We start from the raw sequence: 23,656 nt of genomic DNA, 5'->3' as shown, positions 1-23,656 counted from the left end.
TCGCAAGCAAGGAGCTACACTACATATGCATGCATTGGTTTCAACTGGAATAAGGCTATCATATGTGGACTGAACTGCAGAATGCCGGAATAGGAGGGGGATAGCTAGTCCTTTCGAAGACTACGCTTCTGGCAGCCTCCGTCTTGCAGCATGGAAAAGAGAGTAGACTGAAGACCTCCAAGTAGCATCGTATAGCATAATCCTAACCGACGATCCTCCCCTCGTCGCCCTGTGAGAGAGCGATCACCGGTTGTATCTGGCACTTGGAAGGGTGTGTTTTATTAAGTATCCGGTTCTAGTTGTCATAAGGTCAAGGTACAACTCCAAGTCGTCCTGTTACCGAAGATCACGGCTATTCGAATAGATTAACTTCCCTGCAGGGGTGCACCACATACCCCAACACGCTCGATCCCATTTGGCCGGACACACTTTCCTGGGTCATGCCCGGCCTCGGAAGATCAACACGTCGCAGCCCCACCTAGACCAACAGAGAGGTCAGCACGCCGGTCTAAACCTAAGCGCCCAGGGGTCTGGGCCCATCGCCCTTAGCACACCTGCACGTTGCGTGGGCGGCCGGAAGCAGACCTAGCCTAGTGGCGTTCCAGTCCAATCCAGCGCGCGCCGCTCCGTCGCTGACGTCAGGAAGGCTTCGGCTGATACCACGACGCCGGGATACCCATAACTACTCCCGCGTAGATGGTTAGTGCGTATAGACCAAATGGCCAGACTCAGATCAAATACCCAGATCTCGTTAAGCGTGTTAAGTATCCGCGAACGGCGACCAGGGCCAGGCCCACCTCTCTCCTAGGTGGTCGGAACCTGCCCTGTCGCTCCACCTCAAAGACCCACTCGCGGGTGCTCCTACGAGCCGACCCGTCTTTAATCACCACATGTATCATGTACAAAGTATATAGTATATACTCATGATCAACTCCCGAGTGATCACGGCCCGATAGTATAGCATGGCAGACGGACAAGAATGTAGAGCCACTGATGATAAACTAGCATCCTATACTAAGCAGTAGGATAGCAGGTAATGGTAACAACAGTAGTAGCAAGGACAGGCTATGCATCAGGATAGGAATAACGGAAAGCAGTAACATGCTACACTACTCTAATGCAAGCAGTATAGAGGAGAGTAGGCGATATCTGGTGATCAAGGGGGGGGGGCTTGCCTGGTTGCTCTGGCAAGAGAGAGGGATCGTCAACTCCGTAGTCGTACTGGGTAGCAGCGGCGTCGATCTCGGTGTCTAGCGAGAGAAGAGGGGGAAGAAACAATAAATATAATGCAAACAAATGCATGACGATGCATGACATGACAAAGCGTGGTGCTAGGCGTGCCCTAACGCGGTACGAGGTGGTACCGGTGAAGGGGGAAAACATCCGGGAAAGTATCCCCGGTGTTTCGCGTTTTCGGGTAGAGGAGCCGGAGGGGAAAAGTTACGTGTTCGCTATGCTAGGGATGCGTGGCGGATAAACGGGCTGCGTATTCAAATTCGTCTCGTCGTTCTGAGCAACTTTCATGTATAAAGTATTTTCATCCGAATTACGGATTAAAAGATATGATTTCCTAAAGATTTAATTCATTTTCTGATTTTAATTATTTATTTAAATTAAATTCAAAAATAGATTAATGACATCAGCATGATGTCATGCTGACGTCAGCAGTCAATAGAGTTGACTGGTCAACCTGGCCAGTGGGTCCCACTGGTCAGTGACACATTTTAATTAACAGTTTAATTAAACTAATCATAATTAATTAGGGGGTGGGCCCCACTGTCATTGTTTGATTAATTATCTAACAGTTAATTAGGTTAATCTAATTGTGATTAATTAACTTAATTAATTCCTTAATTAATTAATTTAATTATTATTATTATTATCTATTTATTTATTTTATTTTTTTTATTTTTTTTTACTAAAACGTTCTGGGACTGTGCCCCACTTGTCATAGGGCCAAGGCCTTAGTGGATCGGGTGCTACGGGGAGGTTCGGGCGAACGGCCACAGGGCATGGCCCGCCCGAGTGGGACGAGGCCACCGGGCGTCGCGGCCAACCGTGAAGGGGAGCGGGCGCCGGCGCGACGCCGGCGAGGCCACCTCGAGGCGGGGCCGTGGCGAAGCGGGCAGTCGCCGAAGGAGGACGCCGGGGCCGTGGATGGTGCGGCCGGACCGAGCGGCGACGGTAGCAGGAGACGGCACGGAGCAGGGCGGGGGGGGAAAGCAGGGGCGCCACGGGGTCGGGCGCGGTGACCAACGGCGACGACAAGGCCGGAGCGGGGCGCGCCAGCCGTGGCCTGTGGAGAGCCGGCCGCGAGAAGGAGCGTTGAGGTCGGCGCCGTCGGCTGTGGCCGTGGCCGTGTGCAGAGTAGGCGGGGGCACGGGGGGGGGCGACGGAGGCGAGGGCAGTGGCTGGGGCGCGCCCTGGCACAGCCAGGCGTGGCCATGGGCGCAACCAAAGTGCGGCCGGGCGCGTGGCCTGGACGCGCGAGGGCTCGGGGAAGAGGAGGGAGCTCACGTCGGGGGGGTAGGGAAACTGGCAGCGGGCTCGGGGAAGGTCGGGGACGACTTGCGACGGGGAAGCAGACCGGTGGGGGAGCTCCTGGCGCCGGCGCGGTCCAGGCGGCGACGGGCACGCAGGGGAAGAGGGGCGAGGGGAAGACGAGGATGAAGCGGTCCGGCGGGGGGGGGGGGTCGAGGGCGGCGGTGGCAGCTCCGGCGTAGTGGCCGCGGGGTCGGCGGCGGCGTCAACGGGATCCCGATCCAGATCGGATCGGGAGGGAGTGGACCGAGCGGGTGGGAGTGGGAAATATGGGCTAGGGTTTCGGTGGGAGTGGGGGGTTAAGCAGGGGTAGGGTGGGCCGGTCGGGTAGCCTTGTCTTGCTGGGCCGAAGCCCAGGGGGCAGGGTTTTTCTCTTTCTTTTTTTTTGTATTTTCTTTTCTTTTATTTATTTCCTTTTCTGTTTTGGCTAATTGTTTGGGCACCAAATGAGTTTTGTAAAATATGAGAGTTGGCCCAAAATTCACAACACAATATATCCTACCCACCAAAAACTAGTTTGGGGTAATTATCATTTCATATTTATTTTTTATTAATAAAAAGGTTAGTAAATAATGTTTTCAGCCACTGTTTGAGGTTGTTTAAGTCACTTATCAAATTTCAATAATGTTGTTTACAATTTTATCATAGCCTCTGATTTATCTACTATTTATTGAACATTTTAGTTTTAATATTTGAAAAACTTTTATTGTTTGCTTGATTTTGATTTTGAATTTGAATCGGTTTCGAACTAACGCGAGATTACTAACAGTAATCAAAGTGACGTGGCATCGTTAATGGGGGATTACTGTAGCCTAATTATCCGGGCGTCACATGTAGGAGCGGGGTGGCTCGTGTCGGTAGCTCGAGAAGGATCGTGCGATGCTTGTCTGGAGTTACGCTGCACCAAAGATCATTTCCAATGTCTTGTTAGCATGATGAAACTCAAATGTTAAGACTAGCAAGTAATGTCCATTCAAATAAAACTCACCGTGGTCCCAGGAGCAATCACTGGCATCGACAGAGCGGTCTGACCTGTCTTCTCGCACACAGACTGCACATTTGGTTTTGACGACTCATTCATACTAGTTACTAATGAGACAAACACTACATGAATGTTTTGGCTAATCTGCAGAAGAAACTTACCACAAGGAGCTCGTACATGGCCCTTGCCTGCATGTCATTCCGTGCCCTCTCCTCCTCCATCATCTTTGTCGTCCTCTCCTCCAACTCTCGCTGCCTCTCCGCCGCCTTCGCCAGAAGTTTCTCCGTTCTATCTCTCTCACTCTGTATAGCAGCCTGCAACACCACTCACATGACCATTTGTAATCATTGATGGAAGCGCACACAATGTAATGGAGAAAGATAACTAAGTACGTATCACTAACCTTGATGGCGAGTTGCACTGGCCGTTCACGAGGCCTTATCTCAGGAGCGGAGCTCGACTGGCGCGCCTTGATCTCCAGAAGAGTGCTAGGACAACGGATAAGTCCATCTCCAATGGCTATGGAGCCATGGGACCTCCCGCCACCAGATATCATCACCAGCTCTGGATCAATGGGACCCTGGCTCGGGTTAAAGTCCTCCCCTTTCCTCGCCTTCCCCTCATCTCTATATCTCACGAGCTTGTTGTGGGAGGAGATGTTGGTGAAGTTGTTTGCATCATCGAGGTCAGACTGAGAGAAAGCCTTGACTTTCTTGAAAGAGGCAGTGTGGGCCATGGCATACAGGTCGTACACCTCTGGCACCTTATCCGCCTTATTGTAGCATGCCTGAAAGAGAGAAACAATGAAAATTAGTAATTAAAGGGCTCAAGCTAGCATGATGAATGAATTGCATGAATCATGAAGCAAACCACCTACCCAGTTGCGCCCGAACTGATATAAGTTGGAGTTGCCTTGATGGTGTGGCACACCTTCCATTTGGGCACGTTTGTACTTGGCCTCGTTGTGGAGGGCTAGCCATTGTTTTGAGCACCACTCATCGACCAACACCTCCCAACAATCCATCCGATCCGCACACCATCTCGGAGGCGCCTAAGTTAGCAAATAGAAACTTGAGCGCTACGGCTAAGAATTACTAAATGAAGGAACTTAAGTAGAGAAGGCCTTAAGAATTACCTTCATGTACTGCTCCTTACTCAGGAACTTATCGCGGCACGCCGGCTTGGTCTTCTTGATACCACGCAAGGCGTAGTAGTCTCGAACAGCCTGCACCCGAGCCTCGTGCCGTAAGTTCTGGAGTAGGCGCTTGCAGACGTTCTCGATAACATGTGTCGCATCCTCCTCATATCCCTCCTCACACCTGTAGAATGTCTGCAATCAAATAAGACAATATTGATTAGTACAATTAAAAACTAGCTAGTTGAAGATTTTTAAATGTGTAAAGGAGAAATTACCCAGAACTTTCTGATCACCATGTCTGCCCTCGTGTCGCACACGACACCGTCGATAATCTCATCCGGCGGGGCCGGGGCAGCCACGTAGTGCTCCCAGCTCAATCCAAGCTCTGTAAGCCGACCCTCACTAGGCAACGTGACAAACCCCGGGAAGTTTTGCCGGCAAAGAACTCCAAGGACGGAGTTGGGCCGGCGGACACTATGATGGTGGTCCCAACCCCTGCAGCATGACAAGGCCAACGCATTAGTTATTTTAAGAAACGTGAATGCAGAAGGTACAAAAATATTAAATGCACTTACGTACCTCTCCCCATCAGGGAAAATCAACCACCTCTGCCCGTGGGTCACCGGCACGGACGGGAGCCGTGTAGCACCACGCTGGTAGACGTTGCCCCCCTCCTCCCCCTCCTCATCAGTCGGCTCCCCGCCATCATCAGCATGGCCACTCGGCTCCCCACCATGCTCAGGCTGACCCGACCAGGTACCCCATCCATACGTGTGCTCCTTCGGGGTCTCGTGGGCCCAAGTCTCGTGGGCCGAAGGCCCGTCGACCCGAGGCTCGTGGGCCGAAGACTCGTGGACCGGAGTCCGTGCAGCCTCCTCCTCAGACGAGTCCACCCTAGCAGTCACGTGCTCGGGTGAAACAGCTGGGGGCGGTGGCGAGGAAGGCGCCGTACGAGTCACCCTACCTCCTCTCCCGCGACCACGTGCTCCAACTCCTCTCTTCTTCTTACCTCGTCCCCTGCTGGGCACCGCGGTCGACGAAGAAGGGCCCGGCGGTGTCGCCATACTGTCCAGCAACGCTCGGCGGAGAGGTGCGTGTGGAATGGAAGACCTCGCACCACGCGCCGACGAAGAAGGGGCCTCGGCGCGCTCCCGACCAGCGCCCACCATCTTTCAACACCTGCCATGACAAAGAATAAACGAAATTAGTACAACATAAAAAAAGTACCGACATGAATAATATGTATATCACTTAAGTGTATCATCATCAAGTACAACATAAAAAAATTGAATACCTGACACTACTAATAATCTCGATCAGTATCATCAATAAATGCATAATCATCATCATCACTATAATCAATGATGGGCTCATAGGGTTCATTGGCATCAACATGTGCAAGGCCACCTTGACGTAATCGGTCAAGCATTGACAGGTCATCCGCAGCAGTAACCTCTTCTTGTTCCGGCTCTTCTTGTTCCTCCTCTGGGGTGATGTCGGATTCATTGTCGCTGTCTACTTCAATGTTTTGGGGTGAAGTATAGCGGTTCTTGAAACGCTTTTTGGAAAGACGTGTCTCTTGGAAGAATTCTCCTTCATATGTGTCTGGGTTAATGTGAGGTTCATAATCCTCTTCCTTTGGGGGAGAAAATCTAGCACGTGGCGGCACTTCATAAACGACATCCCAACCTTTCAGATTTGGATTAGTTTGGCAGGCCCACGGTAGATAGAATACTTGGGTCGCATGTTGAGCCATAATATAGACATCAGGAACATCTAAATGAGTGCTTTGGTTGATTTCAACTAGCCCTATATGTTCATGAGTCCTTCTAGTCTCCTTCGGCTGAAACCAATAACATTTGAAGACTACGACATTCGGTGGGTTTTCACCATAGAACAGAAGTTCATAAATTGCTTCAACTCTCCCATAATACTCGGTACCTCCTTCGCCGATAGCAGATGCACAACAATTTGTAGACTTTCGGTCGGCCATAGATAGCTCTTTGCCATAGGTACGAAAGCGATACCCGTTGATGTCGTACTTGTCAAATGAACGGACCTTATAGTCAAAACCATTAGCGACTTGTCTCAATTCAGCGTCCATAGACTCTGAATTAGCCTACAAGTTTAATATGAAAGGATTGTTGCATTATGAACAAATTAGTGAATGAAATGAAATTGTCTAATAGAAATTACCGTTTGTTTGAACCAAGAGATGAAACCGGGATAGCCACCTCCTTGCTTTGCGAGAAGCTCATACTCTTCGACGGAATCCTTTTGGATCTCCGCTCCATACGAGAATATGGCGACGTATCGACTGTATGACATATCCAGGAATAAGAGTAGTTCAAAGGAAATAGAAGTTGTGAAACAATGTATTGAGAACTTACTCGATGTACGGCCGCACTTCTATCAGGTTGTTGAAGATATACAACGAAATGGTCCGCCATTCTTCGTTATCCAAAGATATTGGATGTGAAACACTAGCTGGTGCGAGATTCCCTTTGAATAGGCTGAGGTTGGATCCACCCTTTTTAGGCTCATCAGCATTGTACCGAGGCTTCGGATTATGCAAATGACGATTTTTGGCTTCGTAGTGCGCTGTTACGAAGTTTGCCGCCTCCTTTGTGATGAATGCCTCAGCCATCGATGCTTCAATTCTACGTTTATTTTTACATTTTTCTCGAAGCGTCTTCTGCATCCTCTCAGTTGGGTAGCACCAACGATTTTGCACGGGCCCCCCCCCCAATCTTGCCTCGGTCGGGAGATGCAAAATCAAATGCTGCATTGGATTAAAGAAGCCCGGTGGAAAGATCTTATCTAACTTGCAGATCAACTCCGGCGCCAACTCTTCCATTTCTTCTAGCACGCCAGGCGATAGTTCTTTCGCACAAAGAACACGGAAGAAATAGCTGAGTTCTGCCAGTACTAGACATTCATCCTCAGGGATGAAGCCACGCAACATCACTGGCATTACCCGCTCAATCCATATGTGCCAATCATGACTCTTGAGACCAAATATCTTCAGTTTATCAAGATTCGCTCCCCTCTTTAGATTCGCTGCATACCCATCAGGGAACATCAACTGCTGTTGCACCCACAAGATAATTTCTCTCATAGCTGGCCTTCCAAGATTGAACCATGCCTTTGGCTTCGTCCAGTTCTGCTTTCCTTGCGGTTCTTTCATGTTTTGTAACGGCCTATCACATAGCGCCTCCAGATCAACTCTAGCCTTAGTATTATCCTTTGACTTCCCATCTATGCCGAACAATGTACCAAAAAGTGCCTTGGCGATATTCTTCTCAGTGTGCATCACGTCGATGTTGTGTGGGCAAAGGAGGTCTTTGAAGTAAGGCAGATCCCATAAGCATGTTTTGTGAGTCCACGCGTGCTTAGTATTATACCCCTTGAAGTACCCTGGACGTTGTGGATCTGGCTCGAGAGCGTTTAACTGATCCAGGGTCTGTTGGCCTGTCAATGCAGGTGGTGCAGAGTTTTTGACAACTCTACCCCTGATGAAGTTCTTCTTGTCTTTCCTGAACTTATGGCGAGGATCCAGGAACTGTCTATGCATGTCGAAGCAAGAAAACTTGCGACCGGCCTGAAGCCAAAGAAACTCAAGAGCTCCCTTGCATGTGGGGCACGGGAACCTTCCATGCACACACCAGCCAACGAATAGCGCATACGCCGGCAAGTCATGCGTCGAGTACATGTACCAGACACGCATTATGAAGTTCCATTTGCTAAAGGCGTCGTATGTCTTGAACCCATTATCCCAGGCTTCTTGCAATTCGTCCTTAAGCGGCTGCATGTACACATTCATATTTTTGCCCGGATAGTTGGGTCCTGGAATTATCAACGTCAGGAAAATGTTCTTTCTTTGCATAATCCGTCCGGGGGGAGATTGAGTGGAAAGACAAATACGGGCCAACAACTGTATTGGGCTGCCGTCATACCAAACAACTGTATTGGGCTGCCGTCATACCAAACACAACTGGAATTATCAACGTCAAGGGACTGCAGTGAATGAGCCTGCAGCTGACACTGCGTCTGATGACGCGCCTGCAGTGCCAAAGCCAAAGCAGTTGAAGAAGCCAAAAGCTTCAAAGCCAGCCCCTTCACCAAAAATCTCTAGGGCGAAGCCATTGGAAACTGCACCTCCTGAAGACAGTGTGCAGTCTGAAGACTTATCACGCGTCTCCAAGCCCCAGAAGGCCAAGATGCCTCTATCTCACACTGGTAAAGAGCTAACAGCTGCTGCCATTCTGCGCAATGATGACATTGATCTGTCAAGTGATGAAGATCTTGCAGATGACGCTCTTGAGCAACTCATCAAGAGCAAAGAAGAAGCAGAAATCTTCAATGATTTGCCTCTCTTTGATGTCACCATCATCCACAACTTCATTGACGAGTGGTTTGACACACCAAACATCAGCTTTGAAGATCTGCAGCTACCCATTGGCCTCAGTGTCGCCTTCCAAGGCGCCATTGCTTCAGAACTTGCAATTGCCCAGTGCATTGTTGAACTGAAGTAGAAGATTGACTATGAAAAGGCTCAGTTCAAGAAGCATATGGCCAAGCTCAGCATGCAAGAAGTGAAGAACTTCAAGACAATGATGCACGAGCTCAAGGAAGCCTTTGTGAAGAAGCGTGCAGAAGCTCAGGGTTCGCGTGAGCGCATGAAGACTCTGGCTGACAGATGTGTGCAAGCCTATAATGAGGCTGAGAAGCGCAAGGCACTTGGGCATCCTGGCATCGACCCCAGGATGGCCGCAAAGAAGAAGAAGAAGAAGCCTGCTACGGCTGAACTTGATGCACCAAGGCAAGAAGCAGTTCCGATTGTCTTCCCAACTAGACTGACTGGCTCGAAGCCAAAAAGCCGGTCAACAGCTTCAGAGCTCAAGAAAACAAGGACTGCTAAGGATGAAGCCAGGAAGAGGAAACACTCTGAAGCCTCTCCTACTGCCCCCTCCAAGAAGAAGAGGAAGACCAAGAAAGCTCGGGCTGCTTCCACAGAGCCCTTGATAGTTGAACCCATTTCTATGGTCTATCCTGAAGCTGAACTACAAGTGACAATTCATGAGCCTGCTTCCACAGAGGCTCATGAAGCTGAAGACATTCCAGCAGCTGATCCCATCGCTGCTGAAGACATTGGTCGACATGACAATGTAGAAGATGGTGCGGTCCTTCCTCAGCATGAAAACAGCGAACTCATCAGCATTGGTCGTCCACTGACGCCAATTGCACAGGATGCTTCATGGGCGGATCGCCCACAAGAGGAAGAAGACAATGAGGCCCAGCCCACTCCAACTCCACAGGCGTCGTCTGCGTTCCGCAGGCTTCGCAAAGGTCCAAGGCCTCAAGTCTCTGCTGAAGACATTCCGGCTGCATCAGCCGCAGAAGAAGGAGTCCCACAAGATCCCACTCCCGTGTCCCACCAAGAAGCAGTTCTCCAGGATAATGTGCTTGTGACCGACCCTCCAGCTAGTCAAGTGGAGGATGAAAATCGTGAGGCTGCCACAACCACCAATGAAGCTAATGTGGAGCCCTCCCCAGCAAAAGCTTCAGAAGACAGCGAAGCCACTGATCCCGCCACTTCTGTTCCTGAGTCTGCTGCCGGTCCCCAATTCGACTATCATGTTGAGCACAGGCCTCAGGTCCAGAAGCCAATCCCAAGACTGCCAAGGTTTCCAGGTCCTGCATCAGCACCTGGCTCCTTCAACATCAATGGCTTCAGGGCAGACAACACGTTCTTCAATAGCTCCAGGAACCCCTACTCAAGGGAAAGGATATCATCTGATCGGTTCTGGAGCTATCCTCACCGAAGCTATTACTCTTGCATTCTTTACAACCAAGGTCGAATCTTCCCACACAAGTGCCTTGACGTTGAAGCTATAGCTGGTCTGCCCTGTCTGGAAGAAGCTTTAGATTGCTTCAAGGAAGTTGGACTGCTGCAGTTCATTACTGACGAAGAGCATTGGAATGAAGAGCTGCTGCTTCAATTCTATGCCACACTTCACATCAGAGGGTACAGCAGAGATCCGAAGACTTGGGTCCTGGAGTGGATGACTGGCAACGTTCATCATGAAGCCAATGCATTTGGCATCATTGAGCTCACTGGCTTGCCCACTCCTGGCGATCTCTTCGAGCAAGGCTGTCAGTTGCATGCTGAAGCTATTGAGAGCATCTTTCAGCGGCCAGAACCTGATATGAGTCAGATGCTCAGCATGATGAAGCCATTGCCCCAAGATGCTGCTTATCCCACAGAGTTCTTCGTTGAAGACCTTGAGTACCTGCCAAGAACCATCTATCACATCATCAGGCGAACTCTCTGGCCTATCAAAGGGCACTCTCCAAATGCCAAGCTTCAGGGTGCAATGAAGACTTTGGTCTTCTATATACTTCATGGCAAATGCTTCAATGCACAGGACTTCTTCATACGCCAACTTGCTGCATCAGGCATTGATCTGTTTGGTTTGAAGTTCTACGCCCCTTGGGTCATGCGGCTGATCAAGCTACACTCCGCCATCTCATATCAGCCCTGAGCCCGCAACCATCAGATCTTCTTGCCTGACGTGGACATGTCTACTGAAGCCATATATTCTGAGCCTGCCAAGCAACCTCTAAGTCTTCAGAATGCAGAACATCAGAGTTTTACTCAGAACGTTGAAGGCGTTGAAGTAGTTTCTCGGGTGTATCCTTTGGCTGGCACTACACGTGCACCACACCCTGCTTCCACTGAAGCCACTGACAGTGCCACTGCTCCAAGACCCAAGAAGCGCACTCGTGTTCTCAACGACCGAGAGCTTCTTGTGGCTCTACATCAGAAATAGGATAGGCATCATGACTAGCTGAAGCGTCAGATGAAAAGCCTCTTGGTGGATGTTAATCGCACTCGAAATCTTGCCACCAAGAATGCTTTCGTTGCCCATGAAACCTGTCGCCGCACATGGAAAGGGCTCACGATGATGTGTTCTGAAGCTGATCTTCAAGAGGATGGCTTCTCTGAGAGATTCAAGTTTGACTCCACACCTCCTCGAAGGGCTGTGCTGCTAGGAACTCCATCCCTTGAAGACTCTGAGTTCTCTTCCTCTGCTGCCACAGTGACTGCCAGAATTATTGAGGAAGAACACGATGCTACTTCACCGCCACCTCCTTCAGCACCTCCAAGCTCTTCTGCACCGCCAAACAACACCAACAACCCTGCTACTTCACCTACTCCTCATGGGAACGAGTAGAGGCTCTATGTCTTCAAACCTTTTTGGTCATTACTGACAAAAGGGGGAGAAGCATATGAGATTGATAGTCTTCAAGCGGGTCCATATGGTCGGGTGCTTTATATTTTGCTTCGTGCTTACAACTCTCATTTTTGCTACATTTGGTTCTTATGAGTTGTAACACTTAAACTAGATGGTCGTCTGCTACTTATTTGCCACCTTGTTTTGCGAAGATAAATTCCGCATGTGCGACAATAAATTCCGCACTTAGCTCATTCTGTAGACGTCCATTTTCCATTATGCATGTCATTATCTTCATATACTTTCACATGCAAATCTGCCACAAGTTGAAGTGGATCTCCACAAGTACAATCTGCCACAAGTACAATCTGCCATAAGTTGAAGTGGATCTCCACAAGTACAATCTGCCATGTGCATTTGCATTCCAAAAGCAAATTAACTTATATGCACATCTTCAGGGGCAGCCCTTGCAACTTATGAAGACAATTCCTTATCCTTTACAATTTCACAGATTATATTCCCCGTTGAAAATTTCAACTAGTTTGTCATCAATCACCAAAAAGGGGGAGATTGTAAGTGCATCTAGTGCCACCCGTAGTTGGTTTTGGAGTATTGACGACAAACCTAGTTGAGGGACTAATGTGTTTGTGAGAATTGCAGGATAACACAGGTAGAAGTCCCTCATTGATTCGGTTTTACTACCAGAGATGACCCCTAAAAATGTATGAAGACATTGAAGTCAAAGGTGGTATATGAAGATATTCACATTGAAGACTATGACAAGAGAAGACACTATATGAAGCCTATGGAGCTCGAAGACTTAGATCTTTCGTAGTTCTTTTTCTTTTGTGTTGAGTCATATGAACCACCGTACTGTTAAGTGGGGTCCAAGAGAACCAGTCAGAATGACTGAAGTGATGCCTAAACCAAAAACCTATGTCTTCGAGTGAAGACTATGAGAGCGAATCTTGTCCAGAGTCGGACAAGTCAGCTTTGCTTGTAGCCCAAGTAAAGTTGCCGTGTGAGTTTGAAATCTGACCGTTGGAACACGTGTCAGTTCCTTAGTGACCCAGGGTCATTTCGGACAAATCAGGTCGGGTTGCCAAGTGGCTATAAATAGCCCACCTCCTACAACCATAAACGGTTGGCTGCTCAGATTGAAAGTACGGCTTTTGTCGTTTGAGAGCAACCCACCTCGAAGCCTTTGAGAGAGAATTCCTTGCGAGGATAAAGCCCTAACCACCAGAGCCAGAGAGAATTGGGCATCACTTAAGTCTTCTTGTCTGTGTGATCTGAAGACTTATTACACTTGAGGACTGTGCATCCTCCAGCCGGTTAAGCGTCGCGTTCTGAGCATCCAAGAGACATTGTGGATTGTCGGTGAACGAAGTCTGTGAAGGTTTGGGAGTCTACCTTGAAGACTTACCAGAGTGATTGGGCGAGGTCTATGTGACCTTAGCTCAAGGAGAATACGGTGAGGACTGGGTGTCCTGAGCTGCGTGTTCAGGACTGGGTGTCCGGGACTGTGTGTCCTAAGGTTTAAATACCTAGCCGCTCCAACCAGACGTACAGTTGTCACAGCAACTGGAACTGGTCCAACAAATCATTGTCTTCAATGAGTCACTGGTTTCATCTTCACTTCCCTTTACTTACTGTTACTCCTTGTGAAGTCATTGTATGTTTGCACTATCATTTGTCTTCACTGAGTGACTGTGTGTTCTGTTTGGCTTCACAATATCTTCCTACCTGATCCTTACTACCTAGCTGCAATTAGTCTTTGTGCTTTCACTTCATTGAATACTTGACTATGGTTTGCCTACTGTAGTCTACCTTCCGCTGCATGGTAATAGGTTTAATTTTATCATTTGTCTTCAAAACTTCTATGTTCTGAAGACTTTCATAAAAATCGCCTATTCACCCCCCCTCTAGTCGATATAACGCATTTTCATTATGGCCATTGCAATAAAAAGATGCGTCCAGCCCCTCTAATCCAGAGTAACTCCCTTATGGTGCTACGACAAAGAAGACGATGCGTCTTGTTACAGACGCAAGGGTCCGGATACCCCAACCGAACTGGCCATGATACTGATCAATCTGTACAAGGGCGAAAAGGAAGATTTCCTCTGCTTAAACTGCCGGGAAGGTTACTCCATGTACAACCCCATTTAATGGGTAAGATTTCGATTACCTAAGTCGCTTTATTGCTACCACGGCATGCTAATCCAGTTGTTTTTTGTTGTTACAAAACAGTCATGGAGGAGGATGATCGAGGATGTTCACTGTCCTGCCCCACAGCCAGAGGATCACGATCGCGATGAAGACCCTGATTTTTGCGAGGATCCAGATATATACATAGAGTTCGAATAAGGGGTATTTATCAAGCGAGTCCTGACGGCTCGGAAGTGGCTATTACAGAAGACTACCCCTGCCCCTATCCTTTCTCCGTCATAAGTATTTAAAGAGACTTCAGAAATAAATCCCCCCTTGCGCCTTTATCCCTTATATCAAATCGTACGTTTATAGGATCGGCGCGCGGCAGGCCGCACCCCTTCGAGAGCGGCCCCAGCACAAGGTAATCATTCAAAACGAAAGGAGACCGGGAGCGCCGTAGAGGCCTCACAGTCTTCCAAGAGGTATGTTTGTTTAATACGTTCCTAGGTACGAGTTCGGATTATTAAAGCTCCCTTCCATTTTTGACTCAGGACGAGCACACGGCAGACAGTGGGAAAACGCCCTGCTAGCCGAGTGTCGGCCAATCCGGCGTCGGACTCATCAGCTAGGACGAGGGCTGACACAATTCCCATTCCACTGCCTCATGAGGATTCGGATGACGTATCCATTACAAATTCCGAGGTGGAAAGCGTAATGAATCACCGTCGACTAACAGGAATTTACTGCACTAAGTTCGGTGGACGCATATATCCGAACCGCTCAAGACGGACTTACCGGAGTTACCCAACTGTTCTTAAAGGATATACAAGTAAGAGTTTGCGCCATTTTCATAGACATATGCCAGTAGCCCCCGAGACTTGAAGTGGCGAGACTAATCGATTTAAGGATTGATTTATCTTGCAGGTTCTTAAGGAAAGGGATGTTGCGCTATCCTAGGAGCTGAAAACAAACCAGACGCAGTTGAATGTTGTCACCGCCAAACTGGCAGAAATGAAAAAGGCCACAATGGGTACGTCTGAGAAGAAAAACACGAGGATGAAAGAGACAAACAATCCGAAGAGATAGAGAGCTTGAAGGCTCAGCTATCGGCCGCCTGAAAAGAAAGTGAAAAGTTGAAGGGCGGCATGTTCGGTATGATTTGTAAAAATCACCATAGTTACTCATGCCTAGTCCACAATTCGTAATGTCATGATATTATTAATGTAGGTCTATTAACTGGTTATCCGGAAGAAGAAGTATCCGAATTTCAAGGCGACGTGCTGAAGAAGCCATCGGTGGTGCATGCGCGGGCTCGGAAAGCCATGAAGAGTATGGTCAAGGCTTTATGGCCATCCGACACCCCTCTGGAAGGTATGGAGGGTTTGGCAAACCTATTCAAAGGTTCTCAGCGCCGCCTTGAGCTATGGAAGACGTCCGCCTGCCGTGAAGGCGCATGAGAAGCCTGGGCGATGGTTAAAACATGCTTCACCAAGCTAGATCCGAATCATATGGCCCGAGTAGGACCGCAGGGACCAGACGGTAAAGAAATTCCGCTGAACTTGGTGTATGACCAAGTAATGATAGCTGCTAAATATTCGCAGGAAGATTGTAGGTTAGACAGTCTGATAGATGGGATAGATAAGGAATAGGTGTTTGATTCAATGTATTAATGTACTTTGTGATCAACATGTATCTTCGGTCGAACATGTGGAAAATTCGTCATCGCAGGCTTTCGTCTTTAACCTCCGAACCAAAATGGTGGAGTATCTCCGGATATTATTGTGGAATGAAAAAAACATTCAGTATGTCCGGAAACCAGGCAACCCAGTCATTATGCTCGAACAGACAATTTTTTTAGTTCGGGAGGTATGTTATATTACATGTGTAAGAAACATCTTCCAAGGAAAATAGTTCCGTTAAGGGTTCCTTTCCTTGGGTTGGCATGCTTTAATTATGCGTGCCTGGGCTTTGGTCCGTAGTACGGAAAAACTATCCCGTATATTTAAAGAGTTACCAAAATGTAACAATTTGTCATTGGATTGCGACCAATTATTCTCTTAAGAACGCTAGCTTTCGGCTTCACCCGTCCGAGGTACAGGTCCAGATTACCCAACTGTAACAATCGCAGAGGTGCTCCCTTTACTCCCTAGCCGAACAATCAGGAACGTAGGGCATAAACACAGGAGCGAGGCAACCCAGCTTGGCCAAAACTTAAGTCATAGAGGTGCATATAATGGCAAAAAGGGTGTATATGAGCAAACGACGTATATACTATGAGCTCCAGGCTCGGAATAATAATAAGCTTCGGTTAGAAAAGCCCCCAGTCATGACGGGGTGTATACATTTTAGGATGTGTACCCCTCAAGTGTTCGGATTATCTGAACATATCCATGGAATCGTTATAAAAACGAAAAAACAAAAATAAATGAAGAGGAGAAAAAGAACAAAAAAGAAACATGGTCGAACTTATGCGTAGAATTTTCAAAGCCGAGCAGCGTTCCATGGATTCGGCTCTAGGTGATTATCCGATGCATTACGAATGCGGTAGGTTCCTCCTATGAGAACTTCATCTATAATGAAGGCCCCTCCCATTTTGGTTTGAGCTTGTCCTTCTTCTCAGGGAGGCGCAGAACGAGTTCACCGACATTATAATTCTTGGCCCGCACTTCTCTGCTTTGGTATCTCCGAGCCTGTTGTTGATGGAATGCAGAATGGGCTTTTGCAATATCACGCTCTTCCTCCAGGCCGTCTAGGTCGTCCTGCCAATCAAGCTCGGCCTCTTTCTCTTCATACATGCACACCTGAGGTGAGTCATGGATAATGTCGCGGGGCAAGACAGCCTCTGTGTCGTACACCATAAAAAAAGGGTGTGTATCTAGTCGTGCGATTGGGCGTAGTCCACAATCCCCATAGTACGGAATTGGGTTCCTCAACCCAGTGTTTATCTGACTCCCGTAGGGATCGCACTAGTTTGGGTTTGATGCTGCTCATTATCAGGCCATTAGCCCATTCGACCTGACCGTTTGTCTGAGGGTGATATACGGAGGCATAATCGAGCTTAATGCCCAAGTTGGCACACCAATTTTTCACCTCATCGGCTGTGAAATTGGATCCGATATCAGTAATGATGTTGTGTGGGACACCATAACGGTGTACCATGCTGGATATAAAGTCGATCACCGGTCCGGCTTCAGCTGTTTTCACTGGTTTGTCCACTATCCACTTAGTGAATTTATCCACCATGACCAGCAAATATTTCTTCGTGTGGCTTCCCCCTTTAAGGGATCCGACCATATCTAGCCCCCAGACCGCAAAAGGCCAAGTAATGGGGATTGTTCTTAAGGCTGTGGGCGGCATATGACTTTGATTGGCGAAAAGCTGACATCCCATGCAGCGCTATACAAGGGCCTATGCGTCTTCTCGGGCCGTTGACCAAAAGAAACATGTACGGAAGGCCTTACTTGCAAGGGCCCGAGCTGCAGCGTGATGACCGCCAAGACTAACATGTATTTCGGCCAAGAGTTGTCGTCCCTCCTCTTCGGAGATGCCTCTTTGAAGAACTCCAGTAGCACTTTTCTTGTAGAGTTCACCTTCGTGAACTTTGTAGGATTTAGAGCGTCAAACTATGCGACGGGCCTCATTCTGGTCATTAGGGAGCTCCTGCCTATTAAGGTAGGCCAGGAAGGGTTCGGTCCATGGAGCAATGACGGCCATGATTACATGGGTGAAAGGTGTCATATCGGTATCCGATCCCCCGATGGTACCGGCATTATGTTAGGCATCTGGGGGTATGATCGGCTCCGGACTAGTATTTCCGCTCTCATCCTGCCATATCACAGATGGCTTGAAGAGCCTTTCCACAAAGGTGTTAGGCAGGACGGGATCGCGCTTAGCGCCCATTTAAGAAAGGATGTCCACTGCCTGATTACTGTCTCGAGCAACATGATGGAACTCGGGCCCCTCAAACCGAGCTGATATTTTGAGTACGGCGTTTCAGTATGCCGCCATATTTGGGTCTTTGGCGTTGAATTATCCGTTTATTTGGGATATTACGAGGTTTGAATCCCCACAAACCTCTAAGCGTCGTATGCCCTAAGAGACAACCATTCGGAGACCATGTAGTAATGCCTCGTATTCGGGCGCATTGTTGGAGTCCGTATACATGATTTGTAACACGTAGCAGACTGTGTCCCCCGTAGGGGATGTTAAGATGACACCAACCCCCAATCCGGCTAACATTTTAGGGCCGTCGAAGTACATGATCCAGTTGGAGTATGTGATGTACTCTTTAGGGAGTTCGGCTTTTGTCCACTCGGTGACAAAGTCGGCCAACACCTGAGATGTAATAGCTCGGTGTGGCTTGTATGTTATTTCAAATGGTAAGATCTCGATGACCCATTTGGCTATGCGGCCGGTGGCATCCCAATTATTTATGATGTCATTGAGTGGTACTTTGGACGCCACCGTGATCGAACACTCTTGAAAGTAGTGGCGCAGCTTCCGAGATGCCATGAAGACCGCATACGCTATCTTCTGATAGTGCGGGTATCGAGATTTGCATGGTGTAAGGACCGTCGATACATAGTACACCTGTTTCTGGATGGGGAATTTGTGTCCCTCTTCCTCTCGTTCAACGACGAGTACGACGCTTACTACCTGGTGAGTCGCAAATATGTAGAGCAACATAGGCTCGCCTACACCTGGTGCGGCTAGGATTGGGTTGCCTGCTAACAAGGATTTTATTTCTTCGAGTCTGGCTATAGCTGCATCCATCCATTCGAAGTGGTCGGCGCGCCGGAGTAGTCGATAAAGTGGTAGCGCTTTTTCTCCCAATTTGGAGATGAAGCGGCTTAAGGCTGCCATGCAACCAACTAGTTTTTGGACATGCTTTAGGTCTGTTGGCATTGCCAACTGTGACAAGGCTCGGATTTTAGCTGGGTTCGCCTCAATTCCTCTATTGCAAACAATGAACCCGGTTAGTTTTCCGGATGGAACGCCGAAGACACATTTTCCGGATTGAGCCGTATGTCATATGTTCGAAGGTTGTCAAATGTGAGGCGTAGGTCGTCCACCAGTGATTCGACGTGTCTGACCACGTCGTCCACATATGCCTCCACTGTTTTGCCAATTTGTGTTTCCAGACATGTTTGAATAATGCGTTGGTAGGTGGCACCGGTGTTTTTGAGTCCGAAGGGCATAGTGTTGAAGCAGAAAGGCCTGTATGGGGTGATAAATGCCGTTGCGGCCTGATCGGACTCCTTCATCTTAATCTGATGGTAACCGGAGTAGGCGTCAAGGAAACATAATGAATCGTGTCCGGCAGTTGCGTCAATGATTTGGTCAATGCGGGGCAACGCGAAGGGATCCTTAGGGCAAGCCTTATTGAGGTCTTTGAAATCGACACAAAAGTGCCAGGATTTGTCCTTCTTCGGCACCATGACCAGGTTCGCTAGCCAGTCCGAGTGCTTGTTATCTTTGGTGAACCTGGCTTCAAGTAGCTTGGCTAGCTCCTCCCCAATAGCTTGTCGTTTGGGTTCGGAAAATCATTGCAGCGTTCGCTTGACTGGTTTGAACCCCTTTATTATGTTGAGGCTATGTTCGGCCAGTCTGCGTGGGATTCCTGGCATATCCGAAGGGTGCCAGGCAAAGATGTCCCAATTTTCATGCATGAATGCTCATAAGGCGACGTCGACCGTCGGATCCAGCTATGCTCCAATGTCTTGTTAGGATCCGCCGGGTGCACTTGAAATTTGATTATTTCATCTGCTGGTTTGATGGAGGTGAATTTGGACCTCTTTTTGAGGATTACATCGTCTTTGTACATTGTGAAACGCAGAGTGGTTAACTCTTCGGCCGCGAGGGCTTCGGATAGTGCCTCGAGGACTAAGGATGCAATTTTGTTTTCGGCGCGGAATGCTATATCCGGATCGTTGGTGATAGTGATTACTCCATTGGGCCCTGGCATCTTGAGCTTCCTGTAATGTACCCATAGTGGGGTATGGCTTGAAAGCGTGCGAAGGAGCCCCGCCCCAAAAGGGCATGGTATCCGCTATTGAAAGGGGCCATGTGGAAGAGCAACTCTTCGAACCTGTAGTTATCAGGCGTGCCGAATACTACATCAAGTTTAATTTTCCCTGAGCATCGTGCTTCTCGAATAGGGATAATACCTCAAAAGGTGGTACTGCTTTGCTCGATGCGACTCTTGTCTATTTGCATTTTGCCGAGCGTATCTTCGTATATGAGGTTAAGTCCGCTTCCGCCGTCCATGAGCACCTTGGTGAGTCAAAAGCCGTCCACAATTGGATTTAAGACCAAGGTGGCTGGTGCTCGGACTTACCGGGCCCTTGGTTTGTCGTTAGCGGCGAAGGTTATGGCCGTATCGCTCCAAGGGTTCATCGTGGTTACTTGATTGACTTCGGCGAGGTCACGGAGCGCCCGTTTACGCTGATTATTTGAAGAAAATGTCTCAAAGACCATAAAGACGTTGAAATCACCATCCTCCGAAGAATGCTTCTCTAGAGTAGTGTTGGTGAGGATAGCCTCGACGCTCTTAGCCACTTGTCGTAGTACTCAACATGCCCGAAGGCTATGAGTTGGTTCGGTGCTCAGCGTCATATGTATCTGACAGGGCTTGTTGAGCAGTTCGTCGAGGATGGTTTTATATCTCGTGAAGGGCTTGTTTTTCTTGTCACTTGGCTTATGATCGGATGCCTCGTAAGGGTGCATCCATTTTGCCCATCCGATGGGCTTCTTAAAGGCAGGAGGTTCCCATCGGGCTGTCTGGGCTCTCCAGGCGCTCCCCATCGTGCAGTACTTCTGTACTATGTGCGTAAGGTCTGCAAAGTGTTGTATGCGGCGGCGGTGGACATTGAGGATTCCCTCGTCCGTACAGTTGCCGCAAAAAACTGAAACCACATCGTCATCGCAGCAATCTTTAATCTTGTTTTTTACAAGGAGGAATCTGGCCCAGAAGTGATGGACCGTTTCCTTAGGCTGTTGTCATACATACATTAGGTCACATATGTCTGGAGGCCCTGAATTGCTTGGGGAATATTGCTTGGGGTGGGTGGGCGGGCTAAGATCCAAACCCTGACCCACTATTGCATCCGGAGTTTGAGGAATCTCCGAGGTCACCAGTTTAGGACTAGGAAGGTCTTGATGATTTCCAGGTTCAATGCCTGGTCCTATGTTCGGAGGACATGAAGTCTCTTCCTGTGGATGGGTATCCGGCTCACAGGGCTCGGAAATCCGAACATAGCTGGTTCTTAATTTAGGAAAAGAAGCGTTCTCGGCTCGTTCCTTCACGACCGCTACCAAGTGGGTGATCGGTGGGGAGTTGATCTCCCTCTGATCGGGTTTGAGCCCAATCTGATCGTAGTCTGTTGCGACCCCCAGGGTGGCAATGCGATCTAGCAGCTCGTTCAAGGACGAGACCTCTGTCAGGTCCATCTTTTTGGAGTGTTCGAGGCCGATACGGAGATGATGTTTGGCGATTGTGGGGGCCGCCGTTGGCTTAACGGCCGAGTGAGCGCCCATGGTAAAACCGCCGAGCTGGAGGACCTGTCCTCGATTAGGGCCCCTCCAGAGGTGATATCGTCATTAATGACAAGGCGAGCCATCGATCCTTCTGCCGACAACACAAAGGAACTCTCAATGAAAGCACCAATGTCGGGGCCAAAACCCGCCGATCTCGGGTAGGGTCCCGAACTGTGCGTCTGAGGATCAAAGATAACAAGGGACACAGGGAACACGATGTTTACCCAGGTTCGGGCCCTCTTAATGGAGGTAAAACCCTACATCCTTCTTGATTGTATTTGATGAGTATAGGGGTTACAAGAGCCGATCTACCTCAAGATCGTAATGGCTAAACCCTAGATGTCTAGTCTACGTGAATTCTGATGAACCCTACAGACTAAACCCTCCAGTTTATATATACACCGGAGGGGTACAAAGTCGGTTTACAAGGGAAGGAAACAACACATCCGGACTCCAATCTTGCCGTCCATGCATCCAGGAGTCCTACTCGAACACGGGGAATGATCTTTCGGTTTATCTTCATGGCCCACCAGCCCGGCCCATATCAAATGGGCCGGACACCTGAGAACCCCCGAATCCAGGTCTCCCTCACCCTCCCGCGGGGAATTTCCTCCGGCGAAATCGCTCCGCCGAAGGGTAAAAGTGCTCCTGCCCAAGTTCCGCCTCGAGACGGCGACGCTCCGTCTTGAAAGTCATCTCCTTATTATTATTTTCTAGGTCAAAAGACATTTATATATACCAGAAGATGGTCGGCAGAAGTGGGCCAAGGGTCCCACTACTCACCAGGGCGCGCCTGGGGGTGTGGGCGCGCCCTGATGCCTAGTGGGCACCTGGGTGGGCTCCTTGAATATCTGTTTTCTCCAGTATTTTTTATATATTCCAAAATAAATCTTCATAAAATTTCAGCTCATTTGGAGATGCACAGAATAGGTATCTCTGACGTAGCTTTTTCAGGTCCAGAATTTCAGTTGCCGGTATTCTCCCTCTTTGTGTAAACCTTGCATATTGTAAGAGAAAAGACATTAGAATTACTCCACAAGGTGTTATAATGCATAAAAACACTATAAATAACAGTAGGTAAACATGATGCAAAAATGGACGTATCAGCGTGTTGCATTTTCCAAAAGCCTAGTTCATCCTTTCCGGTGTAGGATACATGCTCTCCCCTCTCGCCCGCATTTGGGATGGAGTAAACTACAATGACGACACAAATAACAAGAGAAGGCAAAACACTTACTCGTTTTCGGTGTATCTTTGGTTGCGGACGGTAAGCCATATATATAGAGTAGCCCATATGACCTCAAACCATTCACGTAAATGACACACGCCCGTGCCCAATGAGACGAGACGAGTGTGCGCATGTGATGTTCTCTTCTGTGCTCAACATATCACTTAGTGAAGTGAGAGTCCGTCATTTAAGTTGATCTCACACCATCTTCACTCTTCAAGTGGGACTTAAGATCGCACCTCTCTTGCATTTATTCACGGGCCTTTGAGATTTACTTAGGAATTTCTAAAAATATAAATGGGCCAAGCCCATTAATTCTAACAAACTCTTGGTGTGATAACGAATCGTTCATCGAAATCACTAATTGTGAAGTACTTGTTGCAAAGATCATTTCAATTTCCCTGGTTGCGACAAGTGGCGCACATGCAGCGCGCCACTTGTCCCAACCTGAAAGTTTTCCCTTTTTTTATAGATCCGTTAATTCAAAATATTTTATCTCTCAAACCGTGCGTTCAAATCTTGAACCGCTTTCATCGTTGGATTCCTCGCGTCAAGATCTTCAAAACTAGATCCCTTGTTGATAGGTTTTAACGGACTTTTTTCGTGGAAAAAAACGGACAAAAAAACCGAACGAATAAACCGAACCGGGAGCACTGGTTTTTTCCCTTTCCGAAAGAGGCACGCCCGTGCCTCTCACGAAATCACAATTGTGACTCTCGTTAACTAGTTGCTCCCGTCGTTCATAGCGAAAATCCAGGTTCTCACATTCGGTCCACTGCATGCGCTTGTACTCTTACAAATAAAATGATTAGCTAAGTTCTGTTGTTAAGAGCAACTCTAGC

The sequence above is a fragment of the Triticum urartu genome, chromosome 2 (assembly GCF_003073215.2).
Source record: "Triticum urartu cultivar G1812 chromosome 2, Tu2.1, whole genome shotgun sequence".
NCBI lineage: Eukaryota > Viridiplantae > Streptophyta > Magnoliopsida > Poales > Poaceae > Triticum > Triticum urartu.
This window is presented reverse-complemented; position numbering follows the sequence as displayed.